The sequence below is a fragment of the Phyllostomus discolor genome, chromosome X, assembly GCF_004126475.2.
Source record: "Phyllostomus discolor isolate MPI-MPIP mPhyDis1 chromosome X, mPhyDis1.pri.v3, whole genome shotgun sequence".
Lineage (NCBI taxonomy): Eukaryota > Metazoa > Chordata > Mammalia > Chiroptera > Phyllostomidae > Phyllostomus > Phyllostomus discolor.
Window position 1 is genome coordinate 64,391,635 of NC_050198.1, and position 22,866 is coordinate 64,414,500.

Here is a 22,866-nt window from a genome sequence, read left to right on the forward strand (position 1 = left end):
ATTCCAGCTGAATAGTCAGAGCTATAAAATGTAATCACTTTGGAAAGATAATTGTTTAAAGTACTAGCAATAATAGTAACAATAACAGCAATGCATTGTGTTTGATAACTATATAACAACAATAATAACAAAAAGTGAAAGAAAAGAAAAGGTAGTATAACATAAGTTTCTTATATTCTATGTGACATGATATACAATTGCTGAGTTATAGCAATCACTACAGCAACCAGGAAAAAAGTAAAACAAAGGGATATAAACAAAAAGGCAATAGGGAAGATAAAATTGAATACAGACAAAAAATTTTTGGTTAACCTAAAAATAGGTAAAGAAGGAAGTAAAGGAAAGAAAAAATGGGTAGCAAACAAATAGTAAGAATTGTACCCAGTTTTATCAATACATAAATTAAGTGAAAATTGACACAATATTCAAATTAAAAGGCAGAGTTAGTTGATAAAAAATAAGGCACAACAATATGCTATCTAAAACCGACACTTCTTAAACATGAAGACAGAAATACGATTACACTAAAAGATGCCAAAAGATGTACCATGCCAACCTTAATCAAACCAAAGTTGGAGTGGCTATAAAAACATAAAAAAGTAATCCTCTGAACAGAACCATCGCCAGGGAAAAATAGATATTTCATATTAATAAAAGTGTCAATGTACCAAGAGAACATAATATTCTCACCTGTCCATCCCTAATAATAAAACTCCTAACTATCTAAAGAAAAATTCACAGAACTACAGAAAGTAATAGACAAATCCCCAATTGTACTGGAGACTTTAATACTTATTTCTCAATAATTGCTAAAACAACTAGACAAAAGTCAGTAAGGATGCAAATGATTTTAATAACACTTTCAACCAAGGCAACCAAATTTATATTTATAGAATACTATATACAACAATGGAGAATATGCACAAACACTCTTTTGAAGTACACATGTAATATTCATCACCCTAGACTATATTCTGGTCTTTAATACAATACTCAATAAATATAAAATATTTGAAGTCCTACAAAGTACATGTTTTGATCATGGTGGAATTCAAATATAAAGCAACAAAAATCAATGACAAAACAAAAGATACACAGAAAATCCCCAAATACTTAGAAATTTAATAATATATTTTAAATAACCTATTAGTTTAAAATAAATTATAAAAAATAAAAGTTTTTGAAATGTTGTCCTGGCCAGGTATCAGTTAGTTACAGCATTGTCCCAATATGCTAAGGTTATCAATTTGATCCCTGGTCAAGGCAAATACAAAGAGCAACCAACAAATGCATGAACTGGTGGAATAAACAAGCGCTCTCTCTCTCTCTCTCTCTCTCTCTCTCTCTCTCTCTCTCTCTCTCTCTCTCTCTCCTCTTTATCTTTCTAAAATCAATAAATACAAAAATTAGAAAGGCATAGTAATAAAAACAGCACACCCAAACTCATCAAGTATATCTAAAGCAAGGTCAGAAGAATAACTGATGGGTTTAAATTCTAATTTAAGAAAATAACAGGTTCTATGCAAGATGGAGCCGTAGGTGGAAACCCTTTGCTTTCTCACACAAACAAAAGGAAGATAATAACCAATCTAAAAACAATAAACAACCAGAAGTGCCAGGTAATCAAACTGCATGGAACTCTGACAACCAAGGAGTTCAAGAAACATTCACCAGACTGGCAGCAGGGTGGATGGGCAGTTGGGTGGATAGAGAGGATCCACAGCAAGGTGGAAGACCTCACAGACAAGGCACAGGTTGCACAAGCAAGGTGGGGCTGGCTTAGAAGAACTCTAGAAAGGCAGAAGACTACACCAGCTAGGTGGGGCTGGCTGAATGGTAAACTAAAGATTCAAGCTAGCTGTAAACTACTGCAGGGATTTGCCATGGTGGAACTACTGAGAAACTCCCAGTCTCACACTTCAGAGTTTGTTGGAAAGTGGGGCTAGAGCTCAGCAAGTGAGGTGCATTGTTCCTTTTCTGATCCTTCCCCCACAGATAGCACCACCATGCAGCAAATAGGGTTGCCTCACCCAAGCACCCAAGTGAATACCCAAGGCGTCCCCCTACAACATAACAGGTGCACCGAGACAAAGAAATATGGCTCAAATGAAAAAACAGATCAAAATTCCCCCAAAAAGAGCTAAGCAATGAGGAGATAGCCAATCTATCTGATGCAGAGTTCAAAACACTGGTAATAAGGATGCTCATAAAATTGGTTGAGAGGATCTAAGATGGCGTCGGAGTAGGAAGGAGCAGATTTGGCTTTCCTCTGCTCAGGGGAGAGAGTCCTGACCGATCTTTGGAGTGGAAAGGCAAGCAACCAACATATTTCAGCATTTTTGAGAACGGAGGACCAAGGATTGTGGCAGAACCGAAAGAACAAAGAACGGATCGCTGCATCAAGGTAGGCTCCTGGGACAGGCGTGTGGTCCCGGGGCTGCAGCCCCAGGCCCGGGAGCCGCGGCTGGGTTTGCCGTAGGGTTAGTGGGAGAGAGCCAGGTCGGCTGCTCCCTCCCCAGCCGAGCAAGGTCTGGGCGGCTCTGGGAGGAGTCCAGGTGCTGGCGGGCACACCGGGTGGCGAGCAGCTTTGGAGGCGGTGAACGCCAGAGCCGAGTCGCGCTGCGGACCCGGACTCCCAGGGTCACCGTTCTGGCTGGAGCTTTGGCGGTGAGAGAAGGCAGGCCACTGGAGAGCTGCGGGCTCGATCGGAAGGAATTTCCCAAGAGGAAGGAGTGAATGGACACAGACACTGTTTGGGGAATTCTCCTGAAGTGATCAGTGGCTCTGGCCTGTTTGCTCCCCAGCTGTGAGCGTGCAGGCTGAGGACGGGCCACGCCCGCCCGCCCACGGGGGCACCGGCGTGTGGCAGACGGCCGTGCAGGCAGCAGACAGGCCACACCCGCTCACGGGAGCGCGGGGAGCGCGGGTCGCGCCGGTCGTGCCGGGCGGTGGACGGGCCGAGGAGCCAGTGCGAACCCCACGGGCCTAGGAAGAAAAGCCAAACAAGTCATCCTTCAGACTGCCTCAGCCAGCAAGAGCAGAAAAACCAGTTTGGCCACTTTGAAATCAAGAGACTTTTTAATTTGATTCTGTTTTTTTAACAATTTTTAATTTTTTAAGTTTTATTGTTTTTATTCTCTTTTGATTTCTTTTTCCTCTCTTACCTGATTTCTTGTTTTATTCCTTCCTCCTTCCTGTCCTCCAATTTTATCTCTTCTTCCTGCCTTCGTCTGCCTTTTCTATTTTTTTTCTTTTTTAAATTTTTTCCTAAATACCTACAAGTGAGACAAAATCCTGGATCGGTGAAAAGACCAAAGTTGAACCCAAAGAAGGGGCATCACAACAGCTGGGACAGTGAGATAAATGTCACTCTGCTATTACAGAGAACCTGAAAGTTATTGCATATTTGTATTATTATTATTTTTCCAGTGTTCCTACATCTTTTTTTTAACAATATTTTTATATCCCTCTTATTTTTGTATAGCCTGCTTTGCTAGGCTGGTTTTATTGTATGACCTGACAGCTTTCCCCTGATATCTCTTTCTATACTGTATTACTAATCTACTGTCCATTAACTCACCTGTGTCCTATCAGCATACTACTCAATGTTCTGTACTCCATATCCTTATTACCTAGATTTCATAGACTCTGCCATATGAATGTTGCCATAATATTATTGTAAATAACTGATGTTCCATGCAATTGTAATTACTTCACAACACCCCCCCCCCAGATCGTAGCCCATTTCAAAGTTTCCTGAACTCTATTACTGTAGTGGTTAACTCTATTCTCTCACACACTACACCTATTTACTATCCTTTACTCTCACCTTACCCCAGAATCTGACCGCCCACAACCTCTCTGCTTTATAGATCCAACTCACCATCCTTCCTCCCCCAACAAGAGTATTATCTTCTTTCAATCCTTTCTAAAAATCAGCTAGCTGGGTGGAAGACCACGGTTAACACTATACATAGTGAAAGGATCTCCTATATCTTCCCTACTTGCTACTACTGTAAATAGCACAGAATTCTCGGTTGCTGTCTTAAACCATTTTTCCCTCCCCTCCATCTGATGACAAAAAAGAATAGGTGGAGGAGGTGAAAACCAGGATACCCACTGGAAGAGGAAACCCAACAACTAAGGAACCACTAACAGATAACAGCAGAAGAAGGTGAAGGAGGGAGTAGTAACCACACAAACCTCAATCCAGGGCTTATCTGGAAATACAACTAAACAGTAGAGACAGTACCCAATACAAACAACTGAACAAGATTTCTTTAAACCTTGTACACACAGAAGAACCAGCCTCAACACAACCTGCCCTCACCAGCACAACAAAATATAGAAGGTAGTGGACAGAGTGACCCACATTTAACCAGCTGACGGGAAGGAACCACCAAAGAAAGACTCAACAACAATCAGAACCCAAAGGCAAACACAAAGCCAACTTAAACAACAGCCCAAGACCAGCGAGCTTGGGGGGTCAGGGAAACAGCACCACTGAAACTCACTGCTACTCTACTAAAGAAGTTCACATCATAAACCCAGGGAGCCAGAACAAATCAATATAAGAAGCTGAGGTGAACAAGAAGAGCCTCACAAACAATGGGAAGACAAAGAAATACTCCCCAAATGAAAGGAAAGGAGGAAGCCTCAAAAAGAATGCTAAATGAAATAGAGGCAATTCAACTATCAGATATTGAATTCAAAGCAGTGATTGTCAGGAAGCTCAATGAGCTCACAATGAGCTACCAGAAACTACAGGGAAGCTACAATGAACTCAATGAAAACCACATCAGCATAAAAAAGGAAATAGAAACTCTCAACAAGGGCCAAGAGGAAATGAAGAATACAATCTCTGAAATGAAGAACACAGTAGAAGGAATGAAAAGCAGAATCGATGAAGCAGAAGATCGGATCAGCGAGCTAGAGGACAAAATAGAAGAAAACACCCAGAAAGAGCAAGAAAGGGAAAAGAGGCTCAGAAAGAATGAAGAGGGATTAAGAGAAATGCAAGACAATATGAAACGTAATAATATCCGTATAATAGGGATACCAGAAGGAGAAGAAGAAGAACAAGGGATAGAAAACCTAGTTGAACAAGTGATGATGGAAAACTTCCCTAATTTGATGAGACAAAAAGTCACACAAATATAGGAAACACAGAGAGTCCCAATCAAGAGGAACCCAAGGAGGCCCACCTCAAGACACATCATAATTAAAATGGCAAAATTTCAAGACAAAGAGAGAATCTGAAAGGCAGCAAGGGAGAAGAAGAAAGTAACATACAAGGGGGCCCCAATAAGGCTAACAGCTGACTTCTCAATGGAAACACTCCAAGCCACAAGAGAATGGCAAGAAATAATCCAAGTAATGAGAACCAGAGGCCTGCAACCACGACTACTTTACCCAGCAAGGCTCTCAATTAAGATAGAAGGCCAAATAAGAAGCTTCTCAGACAAAAGAAGTCTAAAAGAATACACCTCCACTAAACCAGCTCTGCAAGAGATGCTGAAGGGACTGCTTTAAGGAAAGAGAGAAAAAGAGAGAGTGAGAGAGGATCACACGTACATAAAAGGCAATGAATAAGTATTTATCAATAATAACCTTAAATGTAAATGGACTAAACGCTCCAATCAAAAGACATAGAATAGCTGATTGGATAAGAAAACATGACCCACACATATGCTGTCTACAAGAGACCCACCTCAGGATAAAAGATCCGCACAGGTTGAAAGTGAAGGGCTGGAAACAAATTTTCCAAGCAAATGGACAGGAGAAAAAAGCCGGGGTAGCAATACTCATATCTGACAAAATAGACTTCCAAAGAAGATCCATAAAGAGAGACCCAGAAGGTCATTTCATAATACTCAAGGGAAGAATTCACCAAGAAGACATAAACATAGTAAATATATATGCACCCAACATAGGAGCACCTAAATACATAAAGAAAATCTTAGAGGACTTCAAGAAAGATATGGACAGCAACACAATTATTTTGGGGGATTTTAACACCCCTCTATCAAAAATGGACAGATCTTCCAAACAAAACATCAACAAAGATATTGTGGCATTGAACAATACCCTAGACGAACTGGGCTTTACTGATATTTACAGAACCCTCCATCCCAAAGAAGCTAAATACACATTTTTTTCAAATGTACATGGAACATTTTCAAAGATTGACCACATGATAGGACACAAAACAAGCCTCAACAAGTTCAAAAAAATTGAAATCATACCCAGCAATTTCTCGGATCACAAGGGACTGAAACTAGAAACCAACCACAAGGAAAAAAACCCACAACACTCAAATTCATGGAGATTAAACAGCATGCTATTAAACAATGAATGGGCCAAGAATGATATTAGGGAAGAAATCAAACGGTTTTTGGAAACAAATGAAAACGAACTCACAACAACCCAAAACTTATGGGACACAGCCAAGGCAGTCCTGGGAGGGAAGATCATAGCGATACAGGCCCACCTAAAAAAGTTAGAAACATTTCAAACAAACAACCTAACCCTATGTCTACAAGAACTCGAGGAACAACAACAAAGACACTCCGGAGCAAGCAAAAGGAAGGAAATAACCAAGATCAGAGCAGAATTAAATGACATAGAGACTAAAAGCACAATTCTAAAGATCAATGAATCCAAGAGTTGGTTCTTTGAAAAGATAAACAAAATCGACAAGCCCTTAAGCAGACTCATCAAGAAACAAAGAGAGAAAACCCAAATAAACACAATCAAAAATGAATGAGGAGAGATTACAACAGATACCACAGAAATACAAAGGATTGTAACAAATTACTACAAAGAGCTGTATGCCAAGAAATTTGAAAACCTAGATGAAATGGACAAATTTCTAGAAAAATATAACCTTCCAAATCTCAATAAAATGGAAGCAGAAAGCCTGAACAAACCAATAACAGCAAAAGAAATCGAAGCAGTAATCCAAAAACTCCCAACACACAAAAGCCCTGGACCAGATGGTTTCACAGGAGAATTCTACAAAGCATTTAAGGAAGAACTAACACCTATCCTTCACAGACTATTTCAAAAAATCCAAAAAGATGGAAGACTCCCAAACTCTTTTTATAAGGCCAACATCATCTTAATCCCAAAACCAGATAAAGACACAACAAAGAAAGAAAACTACAGGCCAATATCGCTGATGAACATTGACGCTAAAATCCTCAACAAGATACTGGCAAACCGCATCCAACAGTACATTAAGAAGATCATACACCATGACCAAGTGGGATTCATTCCAGGCATGCAAGGATGGTACAATATACGCAAATCAGTAAATGTAATACATCACATAAACAAAAGCAAAGACAAAAAACACATGATCATATCAATAGATGCAGAAAAAGCATTTGATAAGGTACAGCACCCATTTATGATAAAAACACTCAGTAAAGTGGGAATAGAGGGAGCATTCCTCAACATAATAAAGGCCATATATGAGAAACCTACAGCCAACATTATACTCAATGGGTAAAAATTAAAATCTTTTCCACTAAGAACAGGAACACGACAAGGATGTCCACTTTCACCACTTCTATTCAATATAGTACTGGAAGTTTTAGCCACAGCAATCAGACAAGAAAAAGAAATAAAAGGAATCCAAATCGGAAAGGAGGAAACAAAACTGTCACTGTTCGCAGATGACATGATAGTGTACATAGAAAATCCTATAGACTCCACCAAAAAACTGCTTGACCTAATAAATGAATTTGGTAAAACAGCGGGATACAAAGTCAATATCCAGAAATCAAAGGCATTCCTGTACACCAACAATGAAACAGCAGAAGCAGAAATCAAGGAAAAAAATCCCATTTGAAATAGCAAAAAGAAAAATAAAATACCTAGGAATAAACCTAACCAAAGAGGTAAAAGACCTGTATTCAGAAAACTACATTACACTGAGGAGAGAAATCAAGGAAGACACAAACAAATGGAAACATATACCGTGTTCATGGATTGGAAGAATTAATATCATTAAAATGTCCATACTACCAAAAGCAATTTATACATTCAATGCAATACCTATTAAAGTACCAATGGCATATTTCACAGACATAGAACAAACACTTCAACAATTTATATGGAACCATAAACGACCCCGAATAGCTGCTGCAATTTTGAGAAAGAAGAGTAAAGTAGGAGGGATCACAATACCTGACACTAAACTATACTACAAGGCCACTGTAATCAAAACAGCCTGGTACTGGCATAAAAACAGGCACATAGACCAATGGAAAAGAACAGAGAGCCCAGAAATAAACCCAAGCCTCTATGGTCAATTAATATTTGACAAAGGAAGCAGCAACATAAAATGGAATAAAAATAGCCTCTTCAACAAATGGTGTTGGGAGAACTGGACAGCTACATGCAAAAAAATGAAACTCGAGCACCAACTTACACCTTATACAAAAATAGATTCAAGGTGGATAAAAGACTTAAATATAAAACGTGACACCATTAAAGACCTAGAAGAGAACGTAGGTAGGAAAATCTCAGATATTTTACGCAGAAACTTTTTCACTGACTTGTCTCCTAGAGCAAGGGACATAAAGGAAAGAATAAACAAATGGGACCTCATCAAAATTAAAAGCTTTTGCACAGCTAAGGAAAACAGTATCAAAATAAAAAGAGAACCAATTGTATGGGAAAACATATTTGCCAATGATACCTCAGACAAGGGTTTAATCTCCAAAATATATAAAGAACTTACACGACTCTACTCTAAGAAGACAAGTAACCCAATTAAAAAATGGGCAAAGGACTTGAACAGACACTTCTCCAAGGAGGACATACAGAAAATCCAAAGACACATGAAGCGATGCTCAATATCGCTAGCCATCAGAGAGATGCAGATTAAAACCACAATGAGATACCACTTCACACCAGTCAGAATGGCCATCATAAACAAAGGAACAAACAACAAGTGTTGGAGAGGATGTGGAGAAAGGGGGTCCCTAGTGCACTGCTGGTGGGACTGCAGACTGGTACAACCACTATGGAAAGCAGTTTGGAACTTCCTCAGAAAACTAAAAATGGATCTGCTTTTTGACCCAGCAATGGAATTGCTGGGACTCTATCCTAAGAACACTAAAACACCAATACAAAAGAACCTTTGCACCCCGATGTTCATAGCAGCACAATTTACAATAGCTAGGTGCTGGAAGCAACCTAGATGCCCATCAGTAAATGAATGGATCAAAAAACTATGGTACATTTACACAATGGAATTCTATGCAGCAGAAAGAAAGAAGGAGCTCATACCCTTTGCAACAGCATGGATGGAGCTGGAAAGCATTATGCTAAGTGAAACAAGCCAGGCAGTGAAAGACAAATACCACATGATATCACCTTTAACAGGAATCTAAACAACAAAACAAAACAAAAAAAACTAGCAAAATATAACCAAAGACACTGAAATAGGGGATAGTCTGACAGTGGCCAGAGGGGAGAGAAGAGGGAATTTCAGGGGGGAATGGGTAGGGATTACAGGAACAATTTTGGAGGACACATGGACAAAAACTAGGGGTGGGGGGTAATGGGAGGAAGGGGGGAGGGTTGGGTGGGTGGGCTGGAATGGGAGTAGGGGGGAGAAAACTGTACTTGAACAATGATTGAAATAAAAAAAAAATTGGTTGAGAATGGTTGCAAAATGAAGAAACAAATGAAGGCTACCGAAAGTGAAATAAAGCAAAATATTCAGGGAACCAATAGCAAAGGGAAGGAAACCAGAACTGGAACCAATGATTTGGAACAAAAGGAAGAAATAAATATCAAACAGGAATAGAATGAAGAAACAAGCATTCAAAAAAATGAAGAGAAGCTTGGGAACCTCTGGGACAAGTTTAAATGTTCCAATATCCAAATTATAGGGATGCCAGAAGGAGAACAAGAGCAAGAAATTGAAAACTTATTTCAACAAGTAATGAAGGAAAACTTCTCCAATCTGGCAAAGGAAATAGACTTCCTGGAAGTCCAGGAAGCCCAGAGAGTCCCAAAGAAGTTGGACCCAAAGAGGAACACACCAAGGTACATCATCATTAGGCTACCCATGATTAAAGATAAGGAGAGAATCTTAAAAGCAGCAAGAGGAAAGGGGAGTTACCTACAAAGCAGTTCCTATGTGAGTATCAGCTGATTTCTCAGAAGAAATCTTACATGCAAGAAGGGTCTGGAAAGAAGTATTTGAAGTTATATAAGGCCAGGACCTACATCCAAGAATACTCTCCAACAACATTATATTTTAGAATGGAAGGACAGATAAACTGCTTCCCAGATAAGGTCAAGTTAAAGAAGTAGATCATCATCAAGCCCTTATTACATGAAATGTTAAAGGGACTTATCTTAGAAATTGAAGATCAAAAACGATGACCAGTAAAATGACAACAAACTCACAACTATCAACAACTGAACCTAAAAACAAAAACAAAAATAAACTAAGCAAACAAATAGAACAGGAACAGAATCACAGAAATGGAGATCACATGGAGGGTTTTCAGTGGGGAGAAGGAGGGGAGGAATGTGGGGGAAAGTATAGGGAATAAGAAGAATTGGTAGGCATAAAATAGACTGGGAGAGGTCAAGAATGGTATAGGAAACAGAGAATTTGATGAACTGGTATGTACAACCCATGGCATGAACTAAGGCTGGGGAATGCTAGAGGATTGGTGGGGTGCAGGGTGGAAGGTGGATAAATGGGGGGAAATTGGGAAACTGTAATAGCATAATCAATAAAATATACTTCAAAAAAAGTTTACTTTTATTAGAGCAGGGAGCCTGAATTTAATTTGGATAAAACAACCTATATGTCCCTCTGTTATTTGGAAATATATATGTGTTTAGTGTTTGATTCTAGGGCAATATAAAACAGGGTACATTTAAAAACATAATGCTGGGGTATCTAAAACACCATTGAAAAGATAAGTTTATTTGTGAAAATTTAGTAGGCAGTTAGGCATGAGCAGAGTAGAAATGATAGGCCAAGTATAGAAAGTCACCTGGATGGAAATCCCTGGGTGCCTAGCCATAGACAGTTGTAAGCTAGGACTTCACCCCCATGATGACCTTTTTCCCCCTAGCATATCACTGGTCATGTGGTTCACACCCTCCCCTGAGCTTTCCTCCCCTGGCATGTGGCCAGCTATGTGGTAGACCCTCTTAGAGGAAGAATGAATGGGACCAGAGAGTAACCTCATACAACTCCCATACAAGCCCTTGCATGACCACTCCCTTAATCATTAATCCCTAGAGTACAGGGAACCAATAAGCTTGGTGTGGTAAATGTAGCCCAGCCCTATCAGAAAACCGACAGGCACAAGTCGGTATACAGGAGCTAAACCCATGTATCAGCTTTCCTGTGAGAAACCAGGCCTGCATTATACCTAGGCTGCTTTGAGGCTTGCTCTTGCTAAAACTCCTTCACCCTGAGTTGAAGCAGAAATTGTTTACTGCATATCTTTAAAGTAACTTCCTAAAGTTTGTGTTAAACCTCCCAAGGACTGAGTGTAGCCAAACCAATCACTCTTATCATTCCCTTGCATTTGCAACATTTTTCCTTGTTAATCTATAAGTAATCAGTAACATCCTTTCCTTTACCTGTAAAAGTAATCACCTAAAGCAAACCTGAGCATAATGAATGAAAACCTTTGATGTATTCTATTAGAAAGCAATAAAAGCTTGTCCAGGAAAGGGTCAAGGTGCTCTCTCTCTCAGAGAGTGGCCATGCTGTCCTTTTTTCTCCACAGGACTTTGGTAGTCCGTGTAAATTTGTTTGTCACATCCACAACACTGCAGACACCATTGGCCAGAATCCACATCACTGGGGATAACAGGTAGATCTCACATGTATTTTAGCTTCAGATTCAGAAAAGCAGCAAGGCCAGGTGAGGCAAAAACATGGTGAAACTCAGTTCCAGCTTTGATGACTAATAACCCCCTGCCCTGGTGCCAAACAATCAGGGAAGACCAAGACTCTATAGGGACACATCTGGAAATCTGATGAATATTCCATTGATATTCTCCTCTGAGACATCCAGAAAAATCCCTCAAGACAAAGGACCCAACACACAGCTGTCTTTCTGAAGCATGTTCAAGGCTTTCCCCATCTTCTTCCTACAGATGCATATATCCTTGCTTTTTTTCCTAAGCTCCAAGGGCCCTTCTTTTGCATCTGTAACTTGTCTTCTGAGCCCATGAAGTCCAGCTGGCTCACTTCTTCCACAGATCACTTATCCCACCTTTGTGACTTTCTAAATAAACCTTTTGCTTGCATTTGAGTCTCGGTTGTGAGTTCTCTGCCAGAACTCAATATGGCGGTGGCTGAACTGAGGTCCTATCACTGGTAACATTCTGGTGCCTTTCATTACCACCAACAATATGGACTTTTTTCAGCAAAATATTTATTTTTAAGGACTTGTTGAGGTTCAGTAGTCCGTTGTTGCTCTTGTGGTTTCTTTACTCTAGTGTGATGAATCCAAGGTTTTATTTCTGCCATCTTCACCATGGTGGGGGCTGGTGAGGAGTATGTCCCAAGGTCCAATCCACTTTTGTTCTAGTTGGCTCTCTGGAAATCTTGTTTCCAGGTCTTGAGTAGCACCTTGTCTCCAGGCTCAGAAGAGTGTAGCGAACCTGTTGGGGAGAAGTCTCTAATACAGGCAAGGTCATTAGTTACAGCCTAATGTCTGACTTAAATGCTGTACCTTTTCTTTATCTCCACTTCTTGTTCTACATACATATCTCCCACCCCAATTGTACACTGAGATGGTCACCTGTACACAATTTCATAAGGACTCGACTGAATCCCACTTCAAAGAGCCACCCTTATCCTGAGCAGGGCAATAGATAATGCTTGATCCCAATGGAGATCAGTTTCTTGACACAGCTTGGCTATATTTTTCTTCAAGGTGTGATTCATCTTCTCTACCTTCCCATAAGCCTGAGGTCTCCATGCCATGTGGCATCTCCATTTGATTCCTAAGAATTTACTAACCCTCTGTGTAATTTCTGAAACAAAAGTGGATCCATTATCACTATGGATGCTGCTGAATCAACCAAAGTGAGAAATTATTTCCTTCAGTAAGCTTTTCACTATGTGTTGCCACCCTTAAAGGCCAGGCAGGTTCATGGTATTCGTGCAGACAGAAAAGTATTCACAGAGCCATTGGGATGTCTGGCATGCCTTTATTCATGGGTGGGAGAGCCACACATGCTGCAAGCTGTGTGTCTATCTGCATGTCTCGTGCCATGGCCCCTGCTCCCCACCATGACACCCATAGTGGCACCTGTCCCCTTGTGTGTCTCTCATCATTGCCCCCAGCAGGGAGTCTCTATCTGTTTAAGTACTAAAGGGGAACAAAGCTAACAAGATGCCATAACATAACATAACATAACATAATATATCATAACATAATTCTGCGCATGCGAGCCCATTTCATGTTATGGGAACAGTTTATTGGACACAGTCTCAAGGCTATGAGGACACTGGCTATCAGGCCCCTTCAAGGCTATGGGGAACACTGTTCCCCTTAGTTATACAGACACCTGCACGAGGAAGCCAGACTGCCTCCACTTACTCTATACACCGCCTCAAGGATTTCTATGTTCTAGTAGGATAGCTTTCTACTCATCCTGAAAAGTTGTCAATGAAGACTAGCAAATATTTCTACCCTTAGTCCCTTGGCATCTGGGTAAGGTCTATTTGCCAATTCTCAAATGCCATTGGTATTGTTTGCCTTCTTTTGTGGGGGTCTTTCTAGGGGTTGTTCTTCTGGCACATGACACATCTAGCAATTACTTCTCATATGGCTTTAGAAATTCCAGGACCTGTGAGCCACAGTTTAATATACACAGTTAATGAGTCCCTTATGTAGTGAGTGGCCTTGTGCAAATGCTTCATGACTGGCTCTACTAAACATTCAGGAAGCAGTATAACTCCTTTGTTATTCTTTCTCCATCCACTATCAGTTCCTTCATCATCAAAACCCCAGCTCTCATATCAGCTTTCTCTAAGTCTGTAGTCAAATACTCAGGATTATATTGTGACAAGTCTAGAACAGGTACCAAAAGCATTATAAACATTTTTTTAGTACCCTCTTTCTCTGCTTGATCAGCCAGATTGTTTCCTCTAGGCACTTCAGTGACTTCTTTCTAATGCCCCAGGCAGTGCATAACTGCCACCTGTAAAGGTACCTGAATAGCCTCTAACAATTTTAAAGTTTCTACTGCATGCTTAATCTCCTTTTTATTGGAGTTAACAATTCTTTTTCCTTCCAGATGGAATCATGTGATTGCAAAATTAAGCAAGCTCACCTTGAGTTGATATACACATTCACTCTGTTTCCACGTGAAAGTTCCAGTGCCCTCATCAATGCAATCAGTTCAGCTTTCTGAGGAGAGGTTCCCAGCAGCAAGACCTGGACCTCTACTATTCCTTCAAGGATCACAACCACATACCCAGCCCTTCTGTTTCCTTTGTCCATATAACCACTTCCATTTGCATGTAGAGTCCAATCTGCTTCTTCTAGAGGATGGTTCTATAAATCAATGCTGCTAGAATAGACTTTATCAATTATCTCAGGACAGTCATGTATCAGTGCAGCTGTGTCTGGCTCCAGGAGAAGAGAGGCAGGATTTAGCTTACAGTTTTGAGGAAGACATTGGGATTGTCAAGAAGAATGGCTTTGGTACCTGCCCCTTCTTCCAGCAGTGAGACACAAATTTCCCTTTTGCTCCAGCAGGCTCAGTACTTGGTTGGGTGCATAAATGATGCTTGGTTGTCCCAAGGAAAATGTTCATGTTCCTGTAAGCTCACAGATGGATGTTACAGCTCAGAAACAGGCTGGCCACCCTTGAACAGTGTGATCTAGTTTCCTTGACAAGTATGTGATTGGTTGTGAACTTTCACTAAGCATTTGAGTGAAGACACCTGGAGCATTTCTCTGCCCTTCATGAATGTACAACTGAGAGGGTTTTAGTAGGTTTGGAAGCCCCAAGGCTGATGAGGAAGCCAGGTGTGTGGCTTCAGGGACTCAAGAAGCTGTGTGTACTCCTTCATCCATTCTAAAGTGGTATACTCTGGTCCTTTCAGAGTTTTTCCAGTTTAACAGATCTGATGTAGAAAATAGATGATGTATGTGTAATCCAGCAGACTGGCCTTCTGGCCCTACTCCCACTGGAAGTTTTCACAAAGGATATTGCCTGGCCCTGGTAGGGGCTTTTCCTCCACTGAATTTGGTTCCCTGACAGGTTTGAGACAGTGAGACCAGTTCAGGTTCACTTTCCCAGTTCTCTCAGCCAAGTAAAGAGAAACATCCCCCAGGGCAGAATGGGAATCCTGACCTCGTAGAAGCCATAATATTTAGATCTTCCTGGGCCCTCTCCTCTGCGTTTCTGCTATCTTTCAGAAATCCCCTTTTCTCTGGACCATTAATCTATTTCCTTTTAATCCTGCATCCTGATTATGTAAACTCATGAAAGTTTCTAGGTAAGGCATTTTGCCCCACTTCCCTGATCTCTGACAAAACAACTTTAGTTGCAGTATAACACAATAATTTAAAGACCCACTCATCTACCCACACTCTCCTGAGTCTAGATTATACAATACATAAGTCAAACAGTATTACAATAAAAAACACTTTCTTTTTAGTTATAGGTTTTTAAGCATAGGTCGATCAATTAGCCAAAACTTGCCCCAAAGTGCTGTTTCCCAGAATGGAGCCTCCCTCCCCCTCCATTTTACCAGACAAAGCTCAGTAATGTCACAAAGTCCAGAAGGCACCTTAATTTAAACCAGAAGATGCTTTTTCACCAGACAGAACTCTGTAAAGCAGAAGACACCTTAATTCCTGATGATCTAAATTGTGACCCAGAATTGTAATCCAAACCAGAAAGCACAGTGATTCAATCAAAAAAGTGAATATGATGGGAGGTGCTGAGACTGGGATAATGGGAGTTCCTAAGTGAAATCACTTGGCAGCTTCTAGGGAGTCTCCAATCTACACCCCAGGACCCCCCAGTCCAGGCAAATGAGACTCCCCACCAAACACCCAGTCTTACCAGACAGTCCTGGTGTGGAGTTGCCAGAATATGAAACTAGAAAACCTGGCATTTCTGCTGCCTGTCACTACCAGACCCAATAAGCAGAGCCAGAGATTAAATCTTTATGGGCACTTTATTCAAATGGCTGGTTATCTGAGGAGATAGCAGATTTGTACCTTAACAGACCATCTTCAATTCCATTTTTAACTGACCTGTTTTATAAGGAGAGGAAAGGTGTAGGTAAGGGGATTGGAATTCAGGAGAAAAGTTAATCAGATAAAAAGACGCAGCATTCTTTCATCTGTGCCCTGGGCAGTGGTCTTTATATGTATCTTGGTGGGGTGTGTCTCACCCTGGAGTACAATGGCTCAGATACCATCTTGATTGCTTACAGTCCTCCTGAAGCACAAAGGAGGAACTGCTTACAGTCTCCTGGAGTTAAGATGAGTCATACCTTCAGTTCCTGAAACAATCGCTTTTTACATACACTGATTAATAAATAAGCTTATTAGCTGTTACCTAAAACTAAAATTTTCCCACATTTGAGTCCCCCATCACTCCTACAGTGATATTTTATTCAGTATATAGCTTCCAATCCTTTAGTATCATGGCTCAAGTTTATTGAAAGGATAAGTTATATTGTTGAAATTATTAAAGAATAAAAATTTTGTCAAGTAACTTTAAAGATCTAATTGGCTTTATGGAACAATCCATGAATTTGGCAAATAGAAAGGTGCTCTGAGAAACTGTACAAAGTGACAGGTTTTATAGGGAGAAATTTGGTGAGCCAAGTTATTAGCAAAGGAAAAGAAAGAATTGTCTCTGGCAATGGCATCTTTCTTTAATGAAAGAGAAGATAGGGTATCATTAGCAAATTACCTCAATAGTATTGATGAGGAAATTCCAGACTGATTGGTTTAAGGTCACATTCCTGGGTAGGCAGGAAAGAGTAATTAAATTAAGTCTTAGTTTGCTGTCCTGGGGGCAAACAACTTCATGTTTCTCATTCTTTGTTTGTTTTTAACAATTCTCATCTTTGATCAGACTCACAGACTAACTGAGAAATAAAAAGTTAAGACATTTGCACCACTCTCAGCTACCTCTCTGTAGGTCTCGTGGCTTCTACTGATTCTCTCAGTGAGGTCATGATGTTTTTGCTTAATGCCTGTGATACTCACAGGTTCATAATTGGTGAACCTGAGTGGGTTATTCTTTATTTTTGCTGTTGTTATTGTTCCAGTTGTCTGGAGGTCATGACTGTGATCATGAATTTAGAGCTTTTGAGAGTATACAATGTACTAGATTATTATGATAACTATAAGAAAGGAAATCCCATGTTTGGAGTGGACTTCAGACTCATAGTTCAGAAGACCCAAACCAATCAAAATAAAATAAGTCAAAGAAAGACCCCACTGAAGGAGTCACCTTTTAGTCAGGTGACTTGCTCAGTAATCTTATATAATTTAGTTTCAACTTTCACAGAAGTATTAATCTAGGAGCAGAAGATGTTATTGGTCATAGCTCAGATACCTCTTTGCTCAACTAAATATAATCAAGGGCTATCCTATCACCAAGAACAACTTTGGCTACATAGTGTAGGGATTTGGCAAGGATGGGGGAGTTACAGCTATTACTTTAACAGTAGGTTAATATTAACAGTAGCTCTTAGGATATTTTCAAGAGCTAAGAAGTGGTTTCTGATTATAGCCTCATCTGTACTCATTCCTAACCAGAGAAATAGGGATTGCCCCCTATTAGACCTTTCTAGAAGAGTTATGGGCATAGTAATGTAATATAAGCATCATTGCCCAGGTATGTACAAATTATTTAGGCATTCACAGGCTCAAGAATAATGATAACCAACACAAAGATAAATCCTGTAAAGACACAAACAACTTACATTAAGGTTTCCCTGTTAATGAATTCATTTATAGGAATTACTGCATTTGTCTTCTTAAGCCAGGGGTCAGTTAGGTTTTCTCTTAGCCTGAAATAAAAGTTGTTCTGAATTACAGAGGTAACCCCCTTTACAATGGCCAAGGAGATATGAGTGATGGCATTATCTTTTCAGGTCAATGCCAGAGTAAAGAAAAGAAAGATAAAATGGAATGGTTTCATGTTTAGCTAAAGTAGGAAGATGACCTGGTGTCTTGGGCAGAAGCAGTCTACTTTTATTTTAGTTTCTTCCCTTCCTTACTATTTTGATTTGAAGGTCTCCAGCATCTACACAGGATTGCATGTCAGGTAGACTCTTCTTCATTTATGAAATAGGTACCCCAAATTCAAGTTTCTGAAGTTTAACTGTAATCTGGCTAGCAAGGAGGACCCGGTATAGTAATTCACAGAGACTCAAGGGCAGTCTTTTTGATATTACTTATTTCAAATTAGAAGGGTGGGAGAAAATTGGAAGCCTTAGTTCAGAGACCCAGCTATGTGAGATTAGCTAGAAGAGCTCAGGATCCAGTCCATTTTACAGGTAGGTAACAAATTCTCGAAGACAATTAATAAGACTAGAATCTAATATAGACAAAAGGGTACACATAATATTTCTTTCTACATTTACTCACTTTTCAATCAAAGGTAATCTTAGTAAAACTTATTAGCATGATGGTTGGGCTGATTATTTATATTGACTATATCAACATTTTTAAGACTGCCTTGCTAAAATATTTTTAGCAAGATACCAAGTCCATTTTTCCAAGGGAGCTTATTGGCTACATAAACTCACACTCAGTTCCTTAAAGCAATCTAGTCACTTTTGAGACTATGCACATCTCTCTCAAATATGAATGTCCAGTCAAAGATTTGGTCACACAGCTAATATTTCCAGTTGTATCCTGATGCAAAAAGAGCATATTTTTATTAAACTCATGAAAAAATATTCAAGAGTTTTCAAATTCTGGAAGGATCAGACAGGGATAAAGTTAAATGTTTTATTCTTGCTTACAAAGATGTATTTAACCAAATTGCTGTGAGTCATAGCTTAAGAAAAAAAATTTCCTTAAAGTATCTTTCATGAATCACAAAAGCATCAGAGTAAAACAATAACACTCCATAAACGACAAGACTTAAAAAATGGTCATGCTTAAAAATCTGATGAGCATTCATTACAATTCAATTGACAAGGAAATTTGCTTATTTCTGTGATACACAGCATTTTAAGATAATTAACAAGAATAATGACTGATAACATTATATCAATATATAGCAGATTCCCAGGAATTTCACAGAATTTCTGAAATATATAACATTTACCTATACAGGAAAAAAATCAAGAAGGCAGTTTTCATTTTATTTGACAAGGCTTCCTATGTAATTTAACATATAATGTATGGCTAATAAGTTTGGCATTTCCTTTTTTATAAGGAGAGGGAATAAATCCTTTGAAATGTTCCATAGGCCATCTTAAAAATGTCAAAGTTGCAGTAATTAGAGGAGACATGACTTTGGGTTGTGAACACACAAAACAATGTATAGATGATGTACACAAATATGATATGATATGATATGATATGATATGATATGATTTATATGGTCAAATATGATCATAGGTCACTGTGAAAGAATGCTTAGTTGTCTATTTAACCAAAATGATAATAGATGATGTTAAAGAAAAATACATGAAGTCAATATTTGTGAAAAAAAAGAAAGAAAACTTAGCTCTTTTTTTGTAGAGAATTTTCAGCCTCTGAACACAGAAAATTATTTTGGCAAAACAAAGAATTCTTGTTTTCCAGGTTGATTATTTTAAAAAGTTAAGTCTCTTATTATTTCTCCTCAAGAACAGATTGATATTCCAGGACAGTTTTATCTTTTAAGTAGATAGAAAACCAAGTTGAAAATTTACACTAGCTTATTTTTGATATTAAAACTAATTTACTTGATTAAATTCATTTCAATTCTTAGCCATTTCTGACCACAAACAAAATTATTTTCTCCTTATTTATACTCGCTTTAATTGCATATATTTGGATGAACGCTAGTGGGGGATAGAGGGATTGATCAAAAAGGAAATAAGACTCATGGACATGGACAACACTGTGGTGATTGATGGAAATTGGGGATTATAAGAGGAATAAATAGTAATTGAAAAAATACAGTAAAGATTAAATTTTAAAAATTTAACACTTAGAAACCTTTTGTTCTTAGTAAGATCTAAGAAGTAAACAGCAATAAACTGTTTTTTACATTAACATTTTCTGGATGGGCAGAATTGTACATATTTTCTTTTATAATTTCTAGAAACATATGCTTTATCAATGAAAATTTCACAGCATGGCACAAAAGAATTACTAATAGACACATACATTTTTTACTGTTGTTCAATTATAGTTGTCCTTTTCCTCAGAACACACCCCCTGTCCCAAATACCACCACCTCCAACAATCAACCTTACCACCACTTTGGCTTTGTCCATGGGTCCTTTATACATGTTCCTTGACAACTCTTTCCCTTTGTCCCCCCCATTATCAACCACCCCACTCCACTCTGGTTACAGTCAGGGTGTTCTTTATTTCAATGTCTCTGGTTTTATTTTGCTTGCTTGTTTGTTTTGATGATTAGGTCATACTTATAGGTGAGATCATATGGTATTTGTTTTTCACCACCTGGCTTGTTTCACTTAGCATAATGCTCTCCAGTTCCACCCATGCTGTCACAAAGGGTAGGGATTTCTTCCTTCTTTGTGCTGCATAGTATTCCATTGTATAAATGTACCATAGCTTTTTGGTCCACTCATTTACTGATGGGCACTTAGGCTGTTTCTGCAACAGCACTAAGCTATTGTAAATTGAGCTGCTATGAACATTGAAGTGCATAGTTTCTTTTGAATTGGTGTTTCAGGATTCTTAGCATATAATCCTAGCAGTGGAATTGTCAGGTCAAAAGGCAGATCCATTTTTAGTTTTATGAGGAAATCCATACTGTTTTCCATAGTGACTGCACCAGTCTGCATTTCCCCCAAGAGTGTGCTGGGGTTCCCTTTTCTCCACAACCTGGCCAGCACTTGTTTGTTGATTTGTTCAGGATGGCCATTCCCACCAATGTGAAGTGGTGTCTCATTGTGGTTTTAATTTTCATCTTTCTGATGGCTAGTGATGTTGAGCATCCTTCCATATATCTCTGAGCCTTCTGTATGTCCTCCTTGGAGAAGTGTCTGTTCAGGTCCTTTGCCCAGTTTTTAATTGAATTGTTTCTATTCCTGGTGTGGAATCATGAGCATTCCCTTTTTTATCTTTGATTATTATTGTTCAAGTACAGTTGTCTTCTCCCCCCACCACTCCACCCATCCCAGCCATCCGCACCTCCCATCCTCAATCCCATGCCCCTTTGGTTTTGTCCATGTGTCTGTTATAGAGAGTTTTTTTATATATTTTGGAGATCAAACCCTTCTCTGAGGTATCAATGGCAAATGTATTTTCCCATATGTATGGATCCTTTTTCATTTTATTGATGTTTTCTTTAGCCATGCAGAAGATTTTTATTTTATGAAATCCCATTTGTTTATTATTTACATTGTGTCCCTCTTTGTAGAGCACATATTGGTGAAAATATTGCTGCCTAGAATATCTGAGATTTTTCTGCCTATGTTCTCCTCTAGGACTTTTAGGGTGCCATGACTTATATTTAAGTCTTTTATACCCTTTTAGTTCATTTTTGTGTAGGTGTAAGATGGTGGTTGAGTTTCATTTTTTTTTTGCATGTAGCTATCCACATCGCCCAACACCATTTGTTGAAGAGGCTATTTTTACTCCATTTTATGCTTCTTTCCCCTTTGTAAAATATTAATTGACCCAAAGACATAGGTTTATTTCCAGGCTCTCTATTCTGTTCTATTGAGCTATGTGTCTGTTCTTATGCCGGTATCATGCTGTTTTGATTACAGTGGCCTTGCAATATAGTTTAATATCAGCTATTGTAATCCTTCCAATTTTGTTTTTCTTTCTCAAAGCTGATGTGGTTATATCCAGTTGTTTACATTCCATACAAATTTTTGAAGTATTTTTTCTATATCTGTGAAATATGTCATTACTGTTTTAATAAGAATTACATTGAATCTATAAATTGTTTTGGGTAGTATGGACATTTTGATGAACATAATTCTTCCAGTCCATGAATACAGTCAGAATGGCCATCATAATCAAATCAATAAAAAACAAGTTCTGGCCAGGTTAGAAAAGGTAACCCCGTAGGAGACCATTCTGCATGGCATGGGCCCAGCTCCCACTCGGAGATGCACAGGACCCATGCCCATGGATAGGTTCTCCCGTGAGGAATCAGGTCTGCAATGTGCCTAGGCTGCTTTGAGTCTTGCTCTTGCTAAAAAACTCCCTCACCCTGAATTGAGGACATTTACTGTGAAGCAACTTCCTAAAATCCATGCCAAACCTCCCAAGGATGAGTATAACTGGTTCAATCACTTTTGCCTTTGCATTTGCAAATATCCTTCTTCTGTTATGTTATTAGTGTCATTGGCTCCTTTGTTTTCTGTAAAAGGTAACCACTTAAAGTGAACCTGTGCATAGTAAAGGAGGACCATCATATAATGTGCCGGGAAACCCAATAAAGGCCAGTCATTGCAAGGGCCAAGGCTTTTTCTCCCCTTGAGAGAAAAGCCATGCTGTACTTTTTCCTCCACCAGACTTGGTAGTCCATGTGAATGTCTCATTTCATCCATAATGACAGGGACACTGAGGGCTGGTGTCTGCATCAGAACCCTACTACACTGTTGGTGGGAATGCATACTGGTGTAGCCACTGTGGAAAACAGTATGGAATTTACTCAAAAAACTAATAA

The 22,866-nt window shown here is 39.2% G+C and overlaps 1 long non-coding RNA gene across 1 annotated transcript in view; it reads right to left on the bottom strand.

Moving 5' to 3' along the window:
* Positions 1-12,594, bottom strand: part of LOC118498534 — a 13,387-nt gene extending 793 nt beyond the window's left edge. Inside the window, exons 1-2 of the long non-coding RNA XR_004901018.1 lie at positions 12,494-12,594; positions 8,752-8,753 (exon numbers count right to left, since the gene is read on the bottom strand). This is a non-coding gene — a long non-coding RNA (uncharacterized LOC118498534). The remainder of the gene's footprint in view (positions 1-8,751; positions 8,754-12,493) is intronic.
* Between the last annotated feature and the right edge of the window lie 10,272 nt (positions 12,595-22,866).